This window comes from Pinus tabuliformis, chromosome 9 (genome assembly GCF_031772625.1).
Source record: "Pinus tabuliformis cultivar Carrire ecotype Pingquan chromosome 9, CPIR1, whole genome shotgun sequence".
In the NCBI taxonomy this organism is placed as follows: domain Eukaryota; kingdom Viridiplantae; phylum Streptophyta; class Pinopsida; order Pinales; family Pinaceae; genus Pinus; species Pinus tabuliformis.
In genome coordinates this window covers 1,719,985,763-1,720,007,409 of record NC_142307.1, presented here as the reverse complement: position 1 = coordinate 1,720,007,409, position 21,647 = coordinate 1,719,985,763, and positions in this window count along the sequence as shown.

Below are 21,647 nucleotides of genomic sequence, written 5' to 3'. Positions count from 1 at the left end.
AAGAGAAGACTGCTCTAATACCAAAATTGATCTGGATCTCTTCAGCTACCAAAATTAACCAAGATCTCGTACTTCTATGATGTTAATAGAATTGCATATGAAAGAATGTGAAAAGTCACATGTGCATACTGTAAAGAAGAGGAAACATAATGACAACCATCAAATCAAAGAACACAAACACATTGATAACGTAGTTCACCTAGCGTGGGTTATATCTCCAGGCCCAATGTCAAGAGTGGGGAGGCCACTTCATTAAATGTTGCAAGATGATTATTAGTACATAGTACATTCTTTGTCATTACAAGGATAAATTCCTTCAATCAGAGTGGCATGTATCTCCACGTGATGTTCTCCCTATAGGAACTCTCACTCATATTGGCCCTTCTTCAACATGACAAGCTAATAAATTCTCACATGATGTGGCATACAAGTATCCCTCAACATGATGGTAATAACGATCTTGACAACAAAAACATCATCTCAACAAATCAAAAGAAAGACATGGCTTCACTGCATCATTTACCTCCACTTTCAGGGATGATCAGAAAATGCAAATCTCAGTTGAAAAAATGGATTGCACTGTTAAATTCGTGGTGCAAAATCATGTCAAACGACTATAAACTTGGCCCCTTTCTGACACCGTCAAATTTTGGACCCTCGAGAATCTCGAAGATTCCCCCAACGATTTCTTGCTGAAGATCGCTGAAAAAATTCGTTACTAGGATGAAAATTCTGAGCACACCACTACGCACCTTGTGAAATTTTTTGAATCTTTTAGACTCAGTTAAAAATCAACCTCCAAGGGAATCTTTTAGATTTTACAAAGATTCCTTGTTGTTGGTTCCCTGAATTTTTGTTGCTTAGATGGGGAAACAGACCACACCATCACATTCCTTGCAAAATTTTGGTTCTTTTGAGTATAAAGTTGGCATGTTCCTATCACTGTGAAAAATCAACCTCTAGGGAACCTTTTAGATTCCTCAGTGTCCGTGTCAAATTTCCCTCTCGGCAGGCGCGCTCATGGTTTCATTCAGCCTTGGTTCAATGCTCCTCCTGGGCGAAGAGCGGGTTTAAATAAATATCATTGACAGATTTAACAAGAAAAAGCCCATTTGGGCAATTGGTTGACGGATTTGTGGTTGGACTGCTGACCCTGACAGAGGTTACGGGTTCCAAACCCACCCATGCCATAGTTTATAACCGTTTCAGTCTTGTTATATTTTTCATTTGGCGATAGGTTGACTTTATGAATGGTGGTTAATGTTTGGTGTTTATTGTTGGAGTGGTTGTTTGGAGGCGGTTTAAAGTTTGCATGTTACGGTTATGGGATGTGATATGGGGCTAGCCAGTTGGTCGGGCGAGTTCAAACCCCGCCGACCCACATTCATATATGTTGATAGTTGTCGGGTTGGGTGGTAGGTTGCCCATCGCGGCCCTCCCCCATTTAATACACACAAACACACACACATATATATTAATTGGTGGAGTGGGCAGGTCCTTCAGGCCTGACCCACCCCATTTTTTTATTAATTTTTGTTTTATATGACATATTGTTAAAAAAAAAATTGTTGATTTTTAGGGTTACTGGACAATTTAAGGAGGCAAAATATTCTCCCGTTCCGGCAGCATCATTCCGTGCGGCGGAAAATTCCAAATTTTTGCCTCGTTAGTGACTGCCACTTGGCCTAGTTTGATCATAACTTTGACCGTCAATATTTTGAGCATACAAACTCAGATTTGAGTGGTGTTTGCATCGTTGGAATCAAGACAACGAGCACTACGATTTAGTTCTAGTTTCACTTCAATCTAATGACTTTGATTTTTGAGCTATCCTGAACCACTTCTGAATTCTAAGCATTTCTAGAGCCACCTGGATCAGACTTACACCTCCAAGTTTGCAGGGCACTTTGGTGTAGAGAAGACATTGGCCAACTTGTAAAGGTGTGTGTATTGGCTTAAACTAGAAGAATAGGCATCTAGGTTCATAAGAGAATGCATGCTTTGTTGTACTAGCAAGCTTATTAATAGGAAACAGGGTCTATATCATCCCTTACCTTAAACCACTCATCCTTGGGAAAGCATTTCCATGGAATTTTTGGGATTTTTACCAACAACTAGGAAGGGACATGACTACTTTTCCATGGTAGTTGATAGGTTTAGCAAGATGTGTGTTTTGATGCCCTATAAAAAGACCATCAATGGAAAAGAAGAAGTGAACTTGTTCTTTGGATAGGTCTAGGTGCACTTTGGGATGCCAAGGACCATCATTTCATATAGGGACACAAGATTTATCAGTGCATTTCGGACTACATTATGGGAGAAGATGGACACAAAATTAAAGAGGTCTACAACATTCCATCCATAGACATATGCAAAGATAGAAGTAGCCAACAGGACTTTGGTGCAACTTTTGAGGGGTTATATATACAACACTCTTATAATGGATCAATCCACACTTCTACTAGTAAGTCACCATTTGAAACTTGTTTTGGATATTTTCTACCTTAACCTTTTGATATTGCGTATGATAGCAAGGAGTGAGGGAGGCACTTACAAGGGATGCCTTAAGGGAAAGAAAAGTTGTTGATAATATTAGGAAGATCCATATATAGGTATACGAGACACTACAAAAGTCGGATGAAAATAATTATGCAAGGCATGATCAACACAAAACAATAAGTCGTTCAAGGTGGGAGACAGAGTATGGTTACAGTTAAACAAGGAGAGACTATAGGGTCCTAGTAAGAAAATAAAGGCTCTATGGTATGGTCCCTTTGAGGCAGTGGAAAGTTTGGAGATAATTCCTATAGTCTCAGCCTACCTCCATACATGTGCATTTACTTCATGGTGAATGTAGAGAATATGAAGCTCTGTCAGCTTTCCATTCTAGATAAAGAAGAAGAACATGTCCTAACTTCTTTGGAGGATTTGGCATTAGATATTCAGGCAGATACATTTCTGTAGAAGAGGTCCAAATATACAAGACAAAGGAAACATGACTTTTGGAAGATTTGGTTGAAAGGACAACTTCAAGGCAAAGTTAAATAGTATACCCGAGAGAAGGTAGAGGAAAACTTTTCTCACCTCACTCAGTAGAAGCTTTTTGGGAACAAAAGCCTTCCACAATGAGGAAGTATCATATATATTGGATCATTATATTTTTTTTCATCCTTCTTGATGCCTTCAATTAGTGGAAAAAGTGGAGGAATCAACTCACAAGACCATTTTTACAGGAAAGACCTAGTTTGGAAAATTAGGGTTTGAAACCTTCTAGGAGAAGTCTGAGGCATCAAATGAAATTTTTTTGGGGGAAAAAATTTCTTCTTAAGAATGCACCTTTTTGTGTTATTCTACACATATAGATATTTCCAATGGATCACCTCAATCAAAGTCTGTATGCAAACGTTATGCCACTAGGAAGTTGACCTTCCTATTTTGACCATCATAATTCAATAGGCTTTCATGTCAATCGTCATTATTCATGGAAAATGGGCTAGCCACATGATCATGATGAAGAATACTCTAGAAGATTAAATTATGTAACTCTAGCTAAGAGTTGGAGTCAAACTTAACCACTAATAGGATATTGGGCTATGTTATAACCGAGCCACTTGGAGGAAAGTGGGTTCCTAACATAGTAGTTGAGAAGGATAAAGAGACATAAATAAAATATGATTTTTGCATTGTAGCATCCCATGTGGCAGATGCCTGACTTCTTTGTACTTGCATCCATTTTCCATTTAAAGAAATAGAGTAGAGCAGCCTCACCTTCCAGCTGGATTTTCTCCCAAAAGGGTTTCCCACGATATATCTTATTCCAGTTGTGTTTTGTGAGTTTTTATTTGATTGTTCTTTACTTTCTACATCATTATAATTTGCATGCAACATAATAAATATTAATTCACAGATCCATAAATCTAAGAAGGAATAAACCCTCATAGTGTAGATCTTAATTTTTCTAATATATTTTAGTAGATATGTTGTGACAAACTATCTCGTGGAATATTTGTGACAATTTACAGTTCATGTTGTGAGTTTAAAAATTTGAGTAGAGAATGAAATAATTATGACAAAAGGAGAATAGTTTCCCCATATCATAGGAAAACCAACGAAAAAAATAGTAATAATTATGACTTGTAAAATAGAAGTACCAAGCATCATAACAAAACTAGTGAAGAGGAATCTGAAAATCATGAAGACATTGAAGTATTTGGGTCAATAGGAAGGCTACATGCTTGCATGACGGTGACATTATTGGGCCTAGAGGTTAACCCAATTCAAGGCACACCAACCTACCTTCGATGTCCATCAATAGTTCCTTCATTTCATCCGTTTTCTAGAGAATGTTATCCCTAGACTCTTGCTTGTCAACCAGAACCTTGTCCATGAGGAGTTTGACATGCAAATACAAATCAATCATGTTAGGGATCCATGCTATAATATTTTCCATCAATTTTGAGTCTAGTATGCTTTGTCTTTCATGTCAAACTTCCTTCTCTACCGTATGAATATCTGCTTGGATTTTCGGGGGCATATGAGTTTGCTAATTTCATGTTGAAGCCTTCAACTTAAAACAAGACTTAAAACCTCCTACATTACCTCACCCTCCTCTGCTCTATCAACATCCTAATCATTGGAAATTCATCATAGTTGGAGGAAGGAAAATATGAGCAGGGTAGATACATTCAAAGGTTAATGGCCAAAGGAAATGTAGACAAAAGAAAAGGTGAACACCCTCCACAGAAGTGAAATTCGATTTAGAGAACATAGTAGGGTGACCCTCCCCAATTACAGGATGAATAAAAGTAAGAGGAAATCCTAAGCAATACTCTTTGATTTAGGTGGCTCCAGAAAGGCTCAAAAATAAAAGTCTTCAAATTTCATCGAAACCAAAACTAGAATGTAGAGCTCATCATCTTGATTCCAACGGTACATATGGAAGACAAATCCGACTTTGTATGTGTAAGTTATGCACAATCAATTTTTTTGTCAACTTGGGCCCATTAGCTAAATTTTGTAAAGCACCAACTAAATTTGGAGTACAACTAAATCTCGTGGACTAGATAAATCTAGCAGAACCATCCAAATTTGGCAGCCACTAACCAGGCGACGATTTGGCACTTTGCGATGACGGAACTAACGAATTTGTCACCTCTTTAATCTGTCCAATAACCCTCGAAAATTTGGTGGATAGTTTTTAATGGTTTGTTTAAAAAAATAATCTCTCTCTCTCTCTCTCTCTCTCTCTCTCTCTCTCTCTCTATATATATATATATATATATATATATATATATCCCTACCAACCCTTGACCATTTGTCTTAATGTATACTAATATATAACATCCCATGGCCTAGCCATAGGAAACAATCGTCTATTTGGGAGGTCAGTGGGTATTGAACCCACGCCATCTAGGGGGGTCGGCCCACCACCACCGACTCCATACAATTCAAAACAAGTAGCAATAAACTGCCAACCATTTTTAAAATAAAACATACAACACCCTATTATGGGGAGGCCGTGGGGTTGGAATCCGGGCCTCCCCCACCAAAGTTGCTCGCGTTTACCAATTGCCCAACGAGTAGCTCTTATTATTAACCCCACAAATTTATATAAAGAACCATGAGTTCATTCATTCACCCAACAGAGGAACCATGAATAGGACCGTATGAAACATAGCCTAGGTGGGGGACATTTTTCGAGGAGAGAATATTCCATGGGAATATTCCACTAAATATTCTTATGCAAAATCTTTAAATAATCTTGGATATTCCCTAGGGGTTTATTTTTTATAGTGTCAAAAACATGTAGATTTTATACTCATTTGAACCAGCTTTCATTGGGAGTCGGATGGTCTAGTCCATTTCTTCATCTAAGCAGAATATTTTTCACCTGTGTCCAGAAGAGAATCTTGTGAGGAATCTAAAAGATTCCAGGGGAGCCCAGATTTGACCGTGACATAAAGGGGTCATGCTTATACTCAAATTTCATGGTTTTTCACAAGGAACTCGATAGTGCAAGTTGTTTCTTCATCCGAGTAGCGAAATTTCAGGCCATGCCCAGACTTGGAGGTATAAGGTATATTTTTGCCATGTGTTCATTTGATTTTTTTGAGATCATGATTTGAATTTGAGATCCATGTATGCCACTTTATGTGAGAGATTATTCCTTTGTCATGTTGAAGGATAAATTCTTGTGACTGAGAGTTCTTGATAGAAGAATGTCTCTTGGGAGAGACATGCCACTCTAGATAAAATGTGTTTCATCCTTGTATTGGTGGAGACAATTGCATCATGTACTCATCATCTTCTTGTAGCAACTAATGAAGCGACCTCCTTACTCTTGACATCAGATCCAGAGATGTAGTCCACATTGGACGAACTATGTTATCATATGATGTGTTTATGATCACTTCTTATTTGTTCCTTGTTTCATGTTGATGTTTTGTTGAGTGTTGTTAAGGCATTCACATTTCTCATGATTTCACATGAAAATATGCGTTAGTAAAAGGTATTGTATTTTGTGTATTTTTGTTTGAAAGCATTCACAAAAATTTCCTAGATCAAGTGGTATCAGAGCATTCTGACCTTTTTTCCGGGGATTGTGAATTGAGCATGCAACAAGAAGGGAAATGGAGAAGAACCAAGATCTCTATGAGGCCTTCTACATGATGGTAAACATGGTATATTTATTGTTTACGAATTATGAGGAGAAAATGGAAAAAGAGGAACAAGAGAAAGAAAGCAGAGGACAATGCTCCATCTCCATCTTTGGGTGAATATTCTTCTTCTTCTTCTTCTTCTCATGATTCAAATGAAGAGATCAACAAGAGCCTTCAAGCGAAGAATATTGAATTGAGGAGACTTCTACAAGAAGCAGAAGAGGAGAAGTAGAGATTGTAGCTGCAATTACGACCAATTGAAGAGGCCTTGGAAAAGTTGAAGTGAAAAAAAGGCTTAGAGAAGTCATCATCGCCTGCTTGAGAATTAATAACTGAGGTAAACAGTGTTGATAGTTCTTCAGTTTCATTTTCACATGATGATAATGATTTGGGTGCTTTTGAAAGTCACACTACAGACATTGGTTTCAGATTAATGAAGAATATGGGATATGAAAGCAAGGGCCTAGGAGCTAATGGCCACGACATGTAGGATTTGTTTATGTCAAAAAGGAAGAGACAGGAAAGTCTTCAAGCGAAAAGGTTGAAATGGTGAAAGATGCTAAGAGTGCATCACAACCTTCCAGTGATCATGATTGTGGGTCATCTCCAAAGGGAGGTGATTATTTCAAAAGGAGAGCTAAGGAAAGCTCTCGTCGCCATGCATGAAATAGAGACAACCAAGCAAGGTATAAAAGGTCTCGATATTCCAATGTTCCTTTTGATTACAAGAAGATTTTTAATGATGAACAAAACTTGTAGCATAGAAGACCATGTAATTTTTGTGGCTTGTATAACTAGGTTATTACCAAGTGTTGGAAACTAATGTTACCAAGGAAGAAAATAATACATGAAAACCCTTCTCCACATCAGGATTGGAAGAAGGTCAGGAAGGTAGGGAGGAAGAACATTTTTTTCAATCATTGCAATAAGAGTGGACATTAGAGAGCCACATGTTGAGAGATCCATCTAGAGAAGTGACTAAAGGAGGACCAGAAAGAACCTGTGAAGGAAGAAGGACCAATCAATGAAGTTTATCAACAAGAGAAGTGGCTATGGGAAGAAGACCCATTGACCTGGTTTGGTAAAACATGGGGATTTATAAGTAGTTGAGCATGGCCACATTTTGTAAATCACATGTTGTGAAATGATCGTAAAAGTGATGAAGTTTTTTCCATCACTTATGAATGCAACATAATGATATTTTTTGCCCTTTTTTTGGTAGTTGGGATATTGGTTTTTGTTATGAGTCTGATGTAAACTTTTCCATGAGTGTGTTATAAACTATTGGCAAGTATGGGGTTTTCTTGGGTCATGTTTGGTCTCGTAAAGGAACATGTGTTTTGCAAGTTGTACTACATGTTTGCATAGAATATATGTAGGTTTTAACCCCATACAGAAATTACCTGCATACGAATTCTAAAACACAGAAAATAAACAATGTGAGAGCATAACACATATGCACAGAGATTTTCCCCTGGATCCCAAAACCGGGACTACTAGCTTGATTTTTCATTATTTTCCTTGCAATGTTACAATACATATTTATACACGCCGAAGCATCAAATATCATGGATCGAAAACCATTGCGTCCAATACCATGGACCAAAAGCCATCGCGTCCAATACCATGGACCGAAAAACCATCGCGTCCAAAAAAACATGTGCAAAAATCATGCACAAAACCATAGGTGGGTCCGCCCAACCTAACATAGGGTCCAAAACCAAAATTTTCCAGGGCACTGCCCAGACCCCATAAAATGGGGTTATGGGTGCCCTTTGTCTAGTCAATTTAACGTCTTAAATTGCTCTACATAAATTATCAATCCGAGTGTCATAAACTGATGAAGTGTGGTGCACCATATGTGCTTAGTTAACCTTTTTTCTTACTTCGTTGTTTTATAGTTTTTTATCTTGTTTTGGGGTTTTGTTCTTGTTAATCTCCTAAAGTGTCTAATGCAAATGGAAATCCTATTTTAAGGTCTTAAGAATACTTTTAAAGGTCAAGTATGGATAGAGATTTCAAGACAAAGTTTATGTCCCTTATGGTAACTTCCAAAACTTAGCACTTCAAAAGATCTCAAAACATGCTATTGATCAAATCAATACTTGAACAAAAGTGTAAATATGCAGCTAATTAAATCAAACAAAAAATGAAATACTGATCACGAAATCACTGTCTTTGCTGCCCATTTAATTAGAGAAATAAAATCTAAACTATTGCACTCAAACAAACCAAAAATTGCAGACTAACGAAAGCACGATCAATTTACTTCACTTATAATCTGATAACTCACCAAGTAGCTTTTCCGGGTTAAGCCATGGCTCTGGAGACAACGTCAATAACATGAAGAATTGATATCTAAATTACCTACTTGCAAATGAAAGTAAAATCAAGTCACTTCACTTATAATCCGATAACTCGCCAAGTAGCTTTTCGGGGTTAAGCCATGGCTCTGGAGATAACGTCCATAACATGAAGAACCTGATATCTAAATTATCTACTTGAAAATGAAAGTAAAATCAAGTCACTTCACTTATAATCCGATAGCTCGCCAAGTAGCTTTTCGGGGTTAAGCCATGGCTCTGGAGATAACATCAATAACATGAAGAACTTGATATCTAATTGCAGAGATGAAAGTAAAATCAAATCACTTCACTCATAATCCGATAGCTCGCCAAGTATCTTTTTGGGGTTAAGCCATGGCTCTGGAGATAACGTCAAATGGCATGAAGAATTTGATATCTAAACTAACTAACAACAACAAATAGATAAGACTGAAATGAAAGCATAACTGAAATTGAAAAGCTTAAGAAAAAGTTCAGCAAAGAGGCAAATCTCATGTCACTATTTGATGCAAAAACATGTAAAGAAAAACTAATCTACAATCAACCGGTTGAACAAACTTGCATGAATTAAAATTTCATGAATGGAAAAACTAAACTACCAAACTTGAAAGCAATAAAATGACATACATGAATGAAATCAAAGCAAAATTACAAAATAAAATCTACTCTACCTTACATTCTAATGTTCTCCATTACTTCACATCTCCTTCCATGTTGAGAACATCAAAGATTTATTCAAATTCTTCAAAATTACAAAGTACAACAAAGCTCTCTAAAGTTTTCCAAAGCCATCAAGGAAGAACTACAAACTCCAAGCTAAAGAACTAAAAGCCAAGCTAAGCTAAGACTAACAAGCTAACAAGCTAACCAATGAAGGAGAGAGATCTCCTATTTATACAAAAGGATGAGAAGCCATCTCATTAATGAGAGTCCATGAATCTCTCCCTTTACCTCTAGAGTCCTAATCAAAATACGAACTGATAAGACAAATGTCTTCTTAGAGTTTCAATACAATTAGGATATGTGACACATATCCTCATGATCTCATGATTCTCTCCACTCAAATTCGAATTTGGTCTTAGAGTGCCACATAAGGGTCTTCTAGAAGCCTCCTTTTGACCTACACATGTCAACAATCTCAACCCACTTGTTAGGTATAAGCATATGCACATTATTTTCTAATTTTTAACCACAAATTCACTTTAAAAGGCTAAGAATTAATAAAGTTTGGAAAAATATAAATGTGCCCAATGATAATGAAAGTGAGATGAATGTAGTGACATAGTAGTGAAATGGAGGTGAAATGGAGGTGATATAATGGACATAATAGTGAAAGTGTAATGGAAATGAATGACATTTTCAAGACCCAACATACCCCTCAACTGAAGTTATTGCATGTCCTCATGCAATATATATTACATTAACTCTTTTGATTCTTGAGCTTTGGCTTAACTTTGCATGATATCATTTGATAACTTCATATTTTTGCAAAGTGTTTTACTTGAATTGCAACATGGTTGGTTTTTGTGTTACAACCAATTTTTTTATTGTTGTTGCATTCTATTTTGATATTTGAACTTTGCATAATGATATTTTGATTATTGTTGCAAAGTATATCTTTATTGGATTGCATTATGGTTGGTTCTTGTGTGACAACCATGATTTTGTTTGTATTCAATTTATCCTTTAAGCACTTTTTTTGAAAAGCCATTGCATGTTCATAATAACAATGTAATAGTTAATATATGTTAGAAGTATGTGGGCTCCTGAGTATGATATGGACATGGCAAGATATGAATATGAATGTATTCCCCCCCCCCAACTGATGGTATTGGCAATTTTATGAAATGAGGAAGAGAATTTTTTTTCCAACAATTATCATTCTAGCTTTTTATGGAATTCTATGGTCAAAAAGTTAGAAAATGACGTACCTTAACTTACCCTTTGGAATGGATGAGTTGTATGTGTGGTGGCTGCAAAATTCTGATCATATTCTTCTTCAAGTGGCTGACTAAGAAGAGTCATGGATAAAGAGTTAATATGATTTTTTATTGCTTCTACTAAAACTTGTTGAATCTGCTCCAAAATGCTGAAAATAATAGTCTTCATTTCTTCAAAACTCATTGGCACAATTCCTACTATGTGAAAAAATGTTCTGATGTCGAACATAGCAAGAAATTGTTGACTTAGTGGCCATTAATAGATGCCACTAGTCAACACGAGAACTCTCACCATTGATGAAAATGAGAGTCAAGATGCCCAAACACATCTTGCTAGGTACGAATAGTTTTGCCGATGTCGAGACACTTAGAAGATCTAATGAACAAGAGACATTAATGTATTCTCATTGTTTGTCAGCATGATAAATTGTCATTAAGGCATGCAAGCCTCAAAGTGTCTTTACAAGGAACTTAGACTCAAAGGACTATGGACTCAATAATTTGCATTGAAGCAAGGCTTATTTGCAAAATGAAAATGACAGGAAATGAAAGATGAAAATGGAAGATGGAAATGGATAGCAGAAATGGCAGTGGGCAATCAACATGTGAATGAGCCTCTTGCTTTTATTTGTGGATTATAAATGGACAAAAAGAGATGGAAAGTGTATGTGAATGTAAATGGAAAATATGGAGTGAAATGAGGTGAATGGTTTATTATGAGGTATGGATGTGATGGATACAATAGTATCTGAAAGTTTTTCAAGTGTTTGGATCTGATTTTGCATCAACATATTTCCTTTTTGTTGCTGATCATCCTCTTATGAAACAAATTGGTCTCTTAGAGAGACACCATTCTCTTGTAGTCATTTGTCCTTCCTCTTGAAACCTACAAAAAAACTAATACTTCTTCTGCAATGAAATGTAAGATTATCAAATGAGAGAGGTGATAAATCTATCTAGTTATGATATTTACACACAAAACTAAGAATTTGTATTAATAAAACAAGTTCTCAAAGGAAAAATCAAAAGAATTTATACCTGCTTTGGAATTGGTGCCCCAAGTTGAATGTTGCTTCTTTTCAGAAATTTATTTCATTATTTACCATTTCAAACTCTAATGATTTCTTTTTCATTGTGTAGATCTTGTTGAAATCTTTCCAACGATACTTGAATTATCAAAATCTGATTTCGTATGAGAAAGTTAGGCTAATTTGAACAATGACGTTTTTTTAGCTGGAGAACAGTTGTGGAATTGGACTTTAGCTGCGGAATGTGCACAGTTTTTGTAGCTAAAAATCTTGAATAAAAAGTTAGCCATTCATCTTTCATCATCAATCCAAAATTAATCAATACCTTCATAAAAGTGAGCAAATAACTTATTCATTTCATTGGTTCAATTTTTTTTTTTTTTTGACATGCGGCGACTTAGTGTGGCGACTTAGTGATTACACACACCTTGACTTCCCTTTGACCGGGGTTTTTTTCATCGACTTGGATCAAATGAATAGGATACCATCCATGTACTGACATTTTTCCAGATACCCATGTGGTTTGTTTCGTCTCTTGACACCTATAACCTATAGAAGTATGAAAATGGCTGTGGAATTGCTAGTTAGTTGCGGAATCAGGCTGCATTCCATAGCTAAAAGACAGTCAACCATCAGTTTTCTGATTTAAGTTATTGGAAAAGAGATTTTATGTAGGAAACTACTAGAGAGAGAGAGAGAGAGAGAGAGCCTAATATCATAGCTGGTGCACAGGACCAATCATTCATGAGCCTCTGTTCTCTGCTATTTTTCAAATTTCCTTTCACTGTTTGAGAAATGACCGTGTAAAGAAGATTGTGTATGTACAGTGGAACAACTAGTAAATATGGATATGGAATGACAGAAACTATGAGTATGGAGTAAAATGGCTATACATACACAAAATCAGAGAAGTTGTATGCATGAAATATGTGAAAACAGAGTGTAGAAGATACTGTGAAATGGAGTGGTTGTGTGCGTGAAAAAAAATGCGGAGGATGTAAGCACTAGTGGTGTTGCATACGTAGACAGAGTATGAAAACAGAGTGATGCTGAATGAATAATCCAAGCAATATGGATGTAAAAAAGTCGTATTCAACTTGATCAAGTCATACAATTAGCCGTTAAACAGGTGCTTGGAGAAGTATCGTATTCAATTGGGATACGTCTCTACTGTCGGCCATTAAATTGAAGTACAGTCACGGAGGTTGCATGAGACTGTTAGTAATTAAAGACACGTAAACAAGATTGAATGCCAGCTCATACTAGGTTCCCAAATTGGTTTTGTTCTTTCCAAGCACGCAGAGTCAAAACAACAGACTGTTCATCAATTAAAATCTGTTTTTCTTCACGCGGCATGCAAAAAGAGGCTTTAAAGAACCGAGAAATTCTCCCAAACCACTACGAATTTCTTAAAACCGTTTCTGGGTTATCTAATTGACCATATTGCCAAAAAAACCCATGTTTTATTTTTTCCAAATTTTCCTCTGTTTGGCCAGATCATTCATTCAAATTTTGACATTTTTTTTCTTATTTTACGTTTACCTGAATGACTGTTTTTACTGTTCTGCATTTTATGAATTGTTGCATTCGGCTTTTGGTTTGATTTGCAATTTGAACACAGGGAAATAAAAAATGAACAATATTGAAATTTTCAAAGACATTGGCGTTGTTTCATTTGTTATGAACAGGTATTTTGACTGTAAGTGATGGTTTCACGGAGGCGGAACGGTTGTATGAGCGGAAGATGGCGGAGGATTGCGGAGAAAACCAATAGTTACAAAATGGAAAGAATACATAGCATGCAATGAAAATGAGTTCACGGAGCAGAGGCTTGTATAAACAGACCCTAAGTTGGCAATCGTAAACTCAGTGTGAGAGTATGGAAACATAGTGAGTCTGGCAGAATTTTAAAATAAAAGGTTGCGGAGTGGACGTTAGCAAATTCATAAAATGACTGCGGAGTGGTGTATTGGATTGAAGAAAACAGAAGTTTCTTTATCGTCTTGTGAAGATTCGAATTCCCAAGCACATAAATTAAGAACAAAAAATCTTTTGTTCCCTCGAACTTGCCAATTGATAAATCACTCCACCATTTCTCAGATTGCAAGATAAGAAGGAATTGTTGCATACCTGTGACCTTCAACTTTAGAGTTGAATACCTTGATATTATTGCAAATGAATTGGTAGTTCTATTGATATTTCAACACAATGGGTTGTCAATGCCTTTTCTACAAGATATCCAGCTAATCCTTCATACCCTTTCTTTGAAAACCAGATCAGCAGAAGTCCAACCAAATTCCAAAAACGCAGAGTTTTTATTTTAACACAACAGTCCATGCAATTTGATTTATTTGATTTTTTTTTTAAATATTCTTGCAGGTTTATTTCAAGGCCAAAGCTTCAAACAGGAATGCAGATTTTCTATTGAGGCCACAGTGGAAACTGGAATTGGGGATAGCCATTGATTATTTTTTTTCTCTGAAATTGTGAAATTTTATAAGAATGATTAATGATTTTCAATTTCAGGCAGCAAAGACTTCAAGGTAAATATGCTAAAAACAGAACTTTGACTGAGGTCTTAAGCTTATTTTTTTATCAATCTGGGCTGGGTGACTAGGATAGGATCCATGTCAGGACAATTTCGGAGATGCCCCTGTGGTCGGTTTCTTCATTAGACGTCTGTAACCTGCTAAACCTTGAAATTAGCTGCGAAATTCACAGTTAGCTGTGGAATCAGGCTGCATTCCGCAGCTAATTTGTAGAATCTTATTAAAATAGGACACAGTGTTTTGATGACCACTACAAACCATAACCAGTTAATCTTGGATAGTTTGAACCTATCAAAGCAGTTGGATTTTTATTTTTTCTATTTTTTTTCATTTTTTTTTATTGAATCAAATGAAATGATGAAGTTTATTTTGTCCCTTTTTTTTTTTACATAACAATCATTTTTCTGATCCTCTAGATCACACAAAGTGCAGAAGAAGAATATACTCAAGAATTATTAATTTTTTTTTTAGATGTAAGAAATAAGGTCTCCTAATTACACTTCCCTGGCAATGGCGCCAAAATGTCTAGTCAATTTAACATCTTAAATTGCTCTACATAAATTATCAATCCGGGTATCGTAAACTGATGAAGTGTGGTGCACCATATGTGCTTAGTTAACCTTTTTTCTTACTTCGTTGTTTTATAGTTTTTTATCTTGTTTTGGGGTTTTGTTCTTGTTGATCTCCTAAAGTGTCTAATGCAAATGGAAATCCTATTCTAAGGTCTTTAGAATACTTTTAAAAGTCAAGTATGGATAGAGATTTCAAGACAAGGTTTATGTCCCTTATGGTAACTTCCAAAACTTAGCACTTCAAAAGATCTCAAAACATGCTATTGATCAAATCAATACTTGAACAAAAGTGTAAATATGCAGCTACTTAAATCAAACAAAAGATGAAATACTGATCATGAAATCACTGTCTCTGCTGCCCATCTAATTACAAAAATAAAATCTAAATTATTGCACTCAAACAAACCAAAAATTGCAGACTAACGAAAGCAAGATCAATTTACTTCACTTATAATCCGATAGCTCGCCAAGTAGCTTTTCCGGGTTAAGCCATGGCTCCGGAGATAACGTCAATAACATGAAGAATTGATATCTAAATTACCTAGTTGCAAATGAAAGTAAAATCAAGTCACTTCACTTATAATCCGATAGCTCGCCAAGTAGCTTTTTGGGGTTAAGCCATGGCTCTGGAGATAACGTCAATAACATGAAGAATCTGATATCTAAATTACCTACTTGCAAATGAAAGTAAAATCAAGTCACTTCACTTATAATCCAATAGCTCGCCAAGTAGCTTTTCGGGGTTAAGCCATGGCTCTGGAGATAACGTCAATAACATGAAGAACCTGATATCTAATTGTAGAGATGAAAATAAAATTAAATCACTTCGCTCATAATCCGAGAGCTCGCCAAGTAGGTTTTCGGGGTTAAGCCATGGCTCTGGAGATAACGTCAAATGAAATGAAGAATTTGATATCTAAACTAACTAACAACAGCAAATAAATAATACTGAAATCAAAGCATAACTGAAAGTGAAAAGCTTAAAAAAAATGTTCAGCAGAGAGGCAAATCTCATCTCACTATTTGATGCAAAAACATGTAAAGAAAAACTAATCTAAAATCAACCGGTTGAACACACTTGCATGAATTAAAATTGCATGAATGGAAAATCTAAACTATCAAACTTGAAAGCAATAAAATGACATACATGAATGAAATCAAAGCAAAATTACAAAATAAAATTTACTCTACCTTGCATTTTAATGTGCTCCATGACATCTACTTCACATCTCCTTCCATGTTGAGAACATCAAAGCTTTATTCAAATTCTTCAAAATTACAAAGTACAACGAAACTCTCTAAATTTTTCCAAAGCCATCAAGGAAGAACTACAAACTCCAAGCTAAAGAACTAAAAGCCAAGAACTAAAAGCTAAGACTAACAAGCTAACAAGTTAACCAATGAATGAGAGGGATCTCCTATTTATACAAAAGGATGAGAAGCCATCTCATTAATGAGAGTCCATGAATATCTCCCTCTACCTCTAGAGTCCTAATCAAAATAGGAACTGACAAGACAAATGTCTTCTTAGAGTTTCAATACAATTAGGATATGTGACACATATCCTCATGATCTCATGATTCTCTCCACTCAAATTCGAATTTGGTCTTAGAGTGCTACATAAGGGTCTTCTAGAAGCCTCCTTTTGACCTACACATGTCAACAATCTCAACCCACTTGTTAGGTATAAGCATATGCACATTATTTTCTAATTTTTAACCACAAATTCACTTAAAAAGGCTAAGAATTAATAAAGTTTGGAAAAACATAAATGTGGCCCAATGATAATGAATGTGGGATGAATTTAGTGACATAGTAGTGAAATGGAGGTGATATAATGGACATAATAGTGAAAATGTAATGGAAATGAATGACATTTTCAAGACCCAACACCCTTCAAACCCCCTATTAACTACGTGGAAATAATATAACACAACCCAACATTCTCCCTCTTGTTGTTTTCTTTCCACAAGGGGCCACAAGAGAGTTTAGTCATTTTCTCAGCCCTGAAATGCCCATTGTCTCTCTACACCAAGAGAACTTCTCAGAGCTCACATATTTTGTTAATGCATCTGCAATATTCTTCAAAGTGTTCACCTTTACCAGCAACATCTTTTTGTCTTCTATCATATCCCTCACAAAGTGATACTGAACATCAATGTGCTTTGTTTTTGAATGATATGCAGGGTTCTTTGCCAAGAAAATTGCACTTTCGCTGTCACAGTCTATCCTTATAGCTTCCTGTACTAACCCCATACTTAAACACAATCTCTCCAACCAAACTGCTTCCTTGCTAGCATGAGTGGCTGCCATGTATTCTGCCTCTGTAGTTGATAGTGCCACTACAGATTGTTTCTTACTCATCCAACTGACTGCACCTCCAAATAGGTTAAACACATACCCACTTGTAGATCTTCTCTAATCCAGATCTCCAACCCAGTCTGCATCAACAAAGCCATGAATATCTAACACTCTGTCTAATACTGGTCTTCCTTGGTAGCACAAACCATAATCACTTGTGCCACACAAATACTTGAAAACCCGCTTCACTGCTATCCAATGCTCCTTTCTTGGTTTTGACATAAACCTGCTCAATACTCCACTGCATGTGCAATGTCTGGTCTAGTACAGACCATTGCATACATCAGGCTACCGGCTGCACTTGCATATGGAACACGGGACATGTCCTCTTCCTCTTCTTGTGTCTTGGGACACTGTTCAACAGATAACCTCACACCTACAAGAATAGTAACCTTCACTGGTTTACTATCCTGCTTATTAAACCTCTGCAGTATTGTCTCGACATACTTTCTCTGGTTTAACCAGATCTTCCTCTTTGCCAGATCTCTTTTAATTTCCATGCCCAAAATATAGTTTGCAGCACCAAGATCTTTCATGTTGAATTTGGAGGACAATTGGGTCTTCAAATCCTGGTAATTTCTTTGTCATTTACAACCAGCAACATATCATCCACATACAAGACCAGATAAATAACACGGTCACCAACTAATTTAAAATACACATAGTGATCTGCTTTGCTTCTAGTGAATCCAAGTACCCGTATAAATGTATCAAATTTATGATCCCACATCCTTGGTGACTGTTTTAACCCATACAGAGACTTCTTTAACTTGCATACCAGTTCTTTCTTACCCTTCACCGCAAAGCCTTCAAGTTGCTTCATGCAGATTTCCTCTTCCAGATCCCCATGAAGAAATGTTGTCTTTACATCCATCTATTCTACCTCAAAACCAAAAGCAGCAGCAATAGATAAAAGTAATCTAATAGAAGTTACCTTGGCAACAGGAGAAAAAGTATCACCAAAATCAATTCCTGGCACCTGGGAATAACCTTTTGCTACCAACCGAGCTTTGTATTTCTCCACTTTTCCTTCTGCATTTGTCTTCTTTTTGAACCCCATTTGTTGCCAATGGGTTTCCTTCCAACCGGCAACTCAACCAGATCCCAAGCCTCATTTTTGTGCAAAGATGCCATTTCATCAACCATGGTCTCTTTCCAGATTTTTCCATCCTTTGAATCCACTGCTTCCTTCACAGTTCTGGGATCATAATTAGTAACAGACAAAGCAAAATTTGAACAGAAAGTAGATGGACTATACCTTTCTGGCTACCTTCTTTCTCGAACTGATCTTCTCATAGCCAGAGTTTGTGGCTCTTCATCTTTTGATTCTTCCTCTGCTGTAGAGTTTGATTCTTCCTCCTTTTGCTCAAACTCTATCTTCTCAGGTTCCTTTGATTGGATTTCATGTTTAATAACATCTTTCACCTCTCTGAACACCACATCTCGGTTGTACACAACCTTCTTTGTTACTAGGTTCCAAAGCTTATAATCCTTTAAACCATCCTTATACCCAATAAAGATGCACTTTTTAGATTTACTATCCAACTTGGTTCTTTTCTCCTTTGGAACGTGTACATATGCATCACATCCAAATACCCTTAGATGTGAAAGAGATGGTTTCTTATCAGTCCATACCTCTTGTGGAGTCTTATCGTCCAATGCTGATGAAGGTGACCTTTTGACCAGGTAATATACAGTATCCACCACCTCTGCCCAGAATTCCTACCCAGCACCACTGAGCATGCTTCTTGCCCTTTCCATCAACGTCTTGTTCATTCTTTCTGCAACTCCATTTTGCTGAGGTGTATATGGAGTAGTCTTCTGCCGTGATATACCACACTTCTTATAGAATTCTTCAAATTCCTTGCTGCAAAACTTTCCACCATTATCTGTCCTCAACACCTTTATCTTCTTCTCTGTCTGGTTTTCCACTAGAGCCTTAAATTCTTTAAACCTGTCAAAGACTTCAGATTTCTTCTTAAGGAAGTATATCCATGTATTCCTTGAGAAGTCATCCATAAATGATACATATTATACAGACTTACCCAGTGATGGAACCTTCACAGGTCCAAACACATCACTATGCACAAGTTCTAATATCTATTTCGCCCTCTTACCACCAGAGGGGAAACTCACTCGATTCTGCTTCCCATATACACAATTTTCACAGAAATCAAAATCCAGAGAGTTATTACTCATACCTTCTACCATACTTTTACCTTGAAGTATTCGAAGTCCCTTTTCTCCAATATGTCCAAGCCTTTGATGCCACAGTATGGTCTTCTCTCCAGAGACCACTAGATTTTCTACTCCACTTTCAGGAACCATAGAACTATTGCACCCATCAATAATAGTGTTACCTTACAGCTTGTACAGAGTTCCAATCTGAACTCCCTGTATCAATACCAATGCTCCCCGAACCATCTTGTAGGTATCCTTCTCGAACACTGTTTTTACACCTGCATCATCCAACTTGCTTACAGAAATCAGATTTCTAGCCAATGAAGGAATATGTAGAACACCTGGAAGTGTTCTAACCCTTCCACCTTTCAACTTCAACTTTACTTTTCCGTGACCAATGATTCTATCATTCCTGTCATCCCCCATGAAGACATCACCACCATCATATTTCTCATACTCATAGAACCACTCTCTATGGGGAGTGAAGTGAAAGAATGCACCTGAGTCAATCAACCATGCCTCATGATCTACATGTGTACTTGAAGAAGCCAAATACACATCCCCACCTTCGTCTGAGGTGGTTTTCGCCTCTGTAGAAGGAGCCTCATCAGATCCCTTTCCTTTGTCAAGAACTTTAGATTTACAGTCCCTTTTAAAGTGGCCTTCTTTTCCACATTTCGAGCACACCACCTTTACACGTTTTCCTAGAGATTTAGATCTCCCTCTAGATTTAGATATCCCACTCGATGACTTATTTTTGTTTCTATTCTGGGACCGTCCTTGTACAGACAAGGCATCACCATTCTGGCTCTCCATATTTTTCCGTCTCCTCTCCTCCGTCAGCAAGGATGAGACTATTTCATCAAAATGCAAGGCATTTGCATTGCTACCTATTGCAATAACCAGACTATCCCACGAATCTGGTAGAGAACACAACAAACTGATGCACTTATCTTCATCTAAAATTTTAATATCAACAGATGCTAACTGACTTACCACAATATTAAACGCATTCAGATGCTCTATCACTGAGTCTCCATCTTTCATCCTCAGGTTATACAGCTTTTCCCGCAGGAACAATTTATTCACCAGAGACTTAGATTGGTATAAAACCCCTAACTTTTTCCACAAGGCCTTTGCCGTAGCCTCCCCTGATACATTCAGCAATACTGAATCTGAGACACACAATCGTATTGTGCTCTTTGCCTTTCGATCCAACTTCTTCCATTCTTCATCGGTCACTCCCGTTGGTTTAGTACCCGAATCTACCGCGATCCACTGATCTTTATCCACCAATAGATCCTCCATCTTGAGTTTCCACAACTCAAAACTCTGACCATTAAATTTCTCGATCTCTATCTTTCCACTGCTTGCCATCTTCTTTCACCACCAGAATTGATCTCATAGATCTCCCAATGAATAGGGTCTACCACAGGCCTGAGCGAAACCCTTCAGCAACAAAGGCGTCCCCTTGAAGCCAAAACTGCTCTGAAACCAAATGTAGGTTTTAACCCCATACAGAAATTACCTGCATACGAATTCTAAAACACAAAAAATAAACAATGCGAGAACATAACACATAAAATACATATACACAGATATTTTCCCCTGGATCCCAAAACTGGGACTACCAGCTTGATTTTTCATTATTTTCCTTTCATTGTTACAATACATACTTATACATGCCGAAGCATCCAATACCATGGACCGAAAACCATCGCGTCCAATACCATGGACCAAAAAACCATCGCGTCCAAAAAAACATGTGCGAAAATCATGCACAAAACCATAGGTGGGTCTGCCCAACATAACATAGGGTCCAAAACCAAAATTTTCCGGGGCGCTGCCCCGGACCCCATAAAGTGGGGTCACAAGTGCCCTTCAAACCCCCTATTAACTACGTGGAAAGAATATAACACAACCCAACAATATAGGTGTCGGGCCCATTACTTATGCCTCTGAAGTAAAAAGGTGAGGGAGAAGCAAGTGTGGCTTGTTAGGGCACTTGTTTT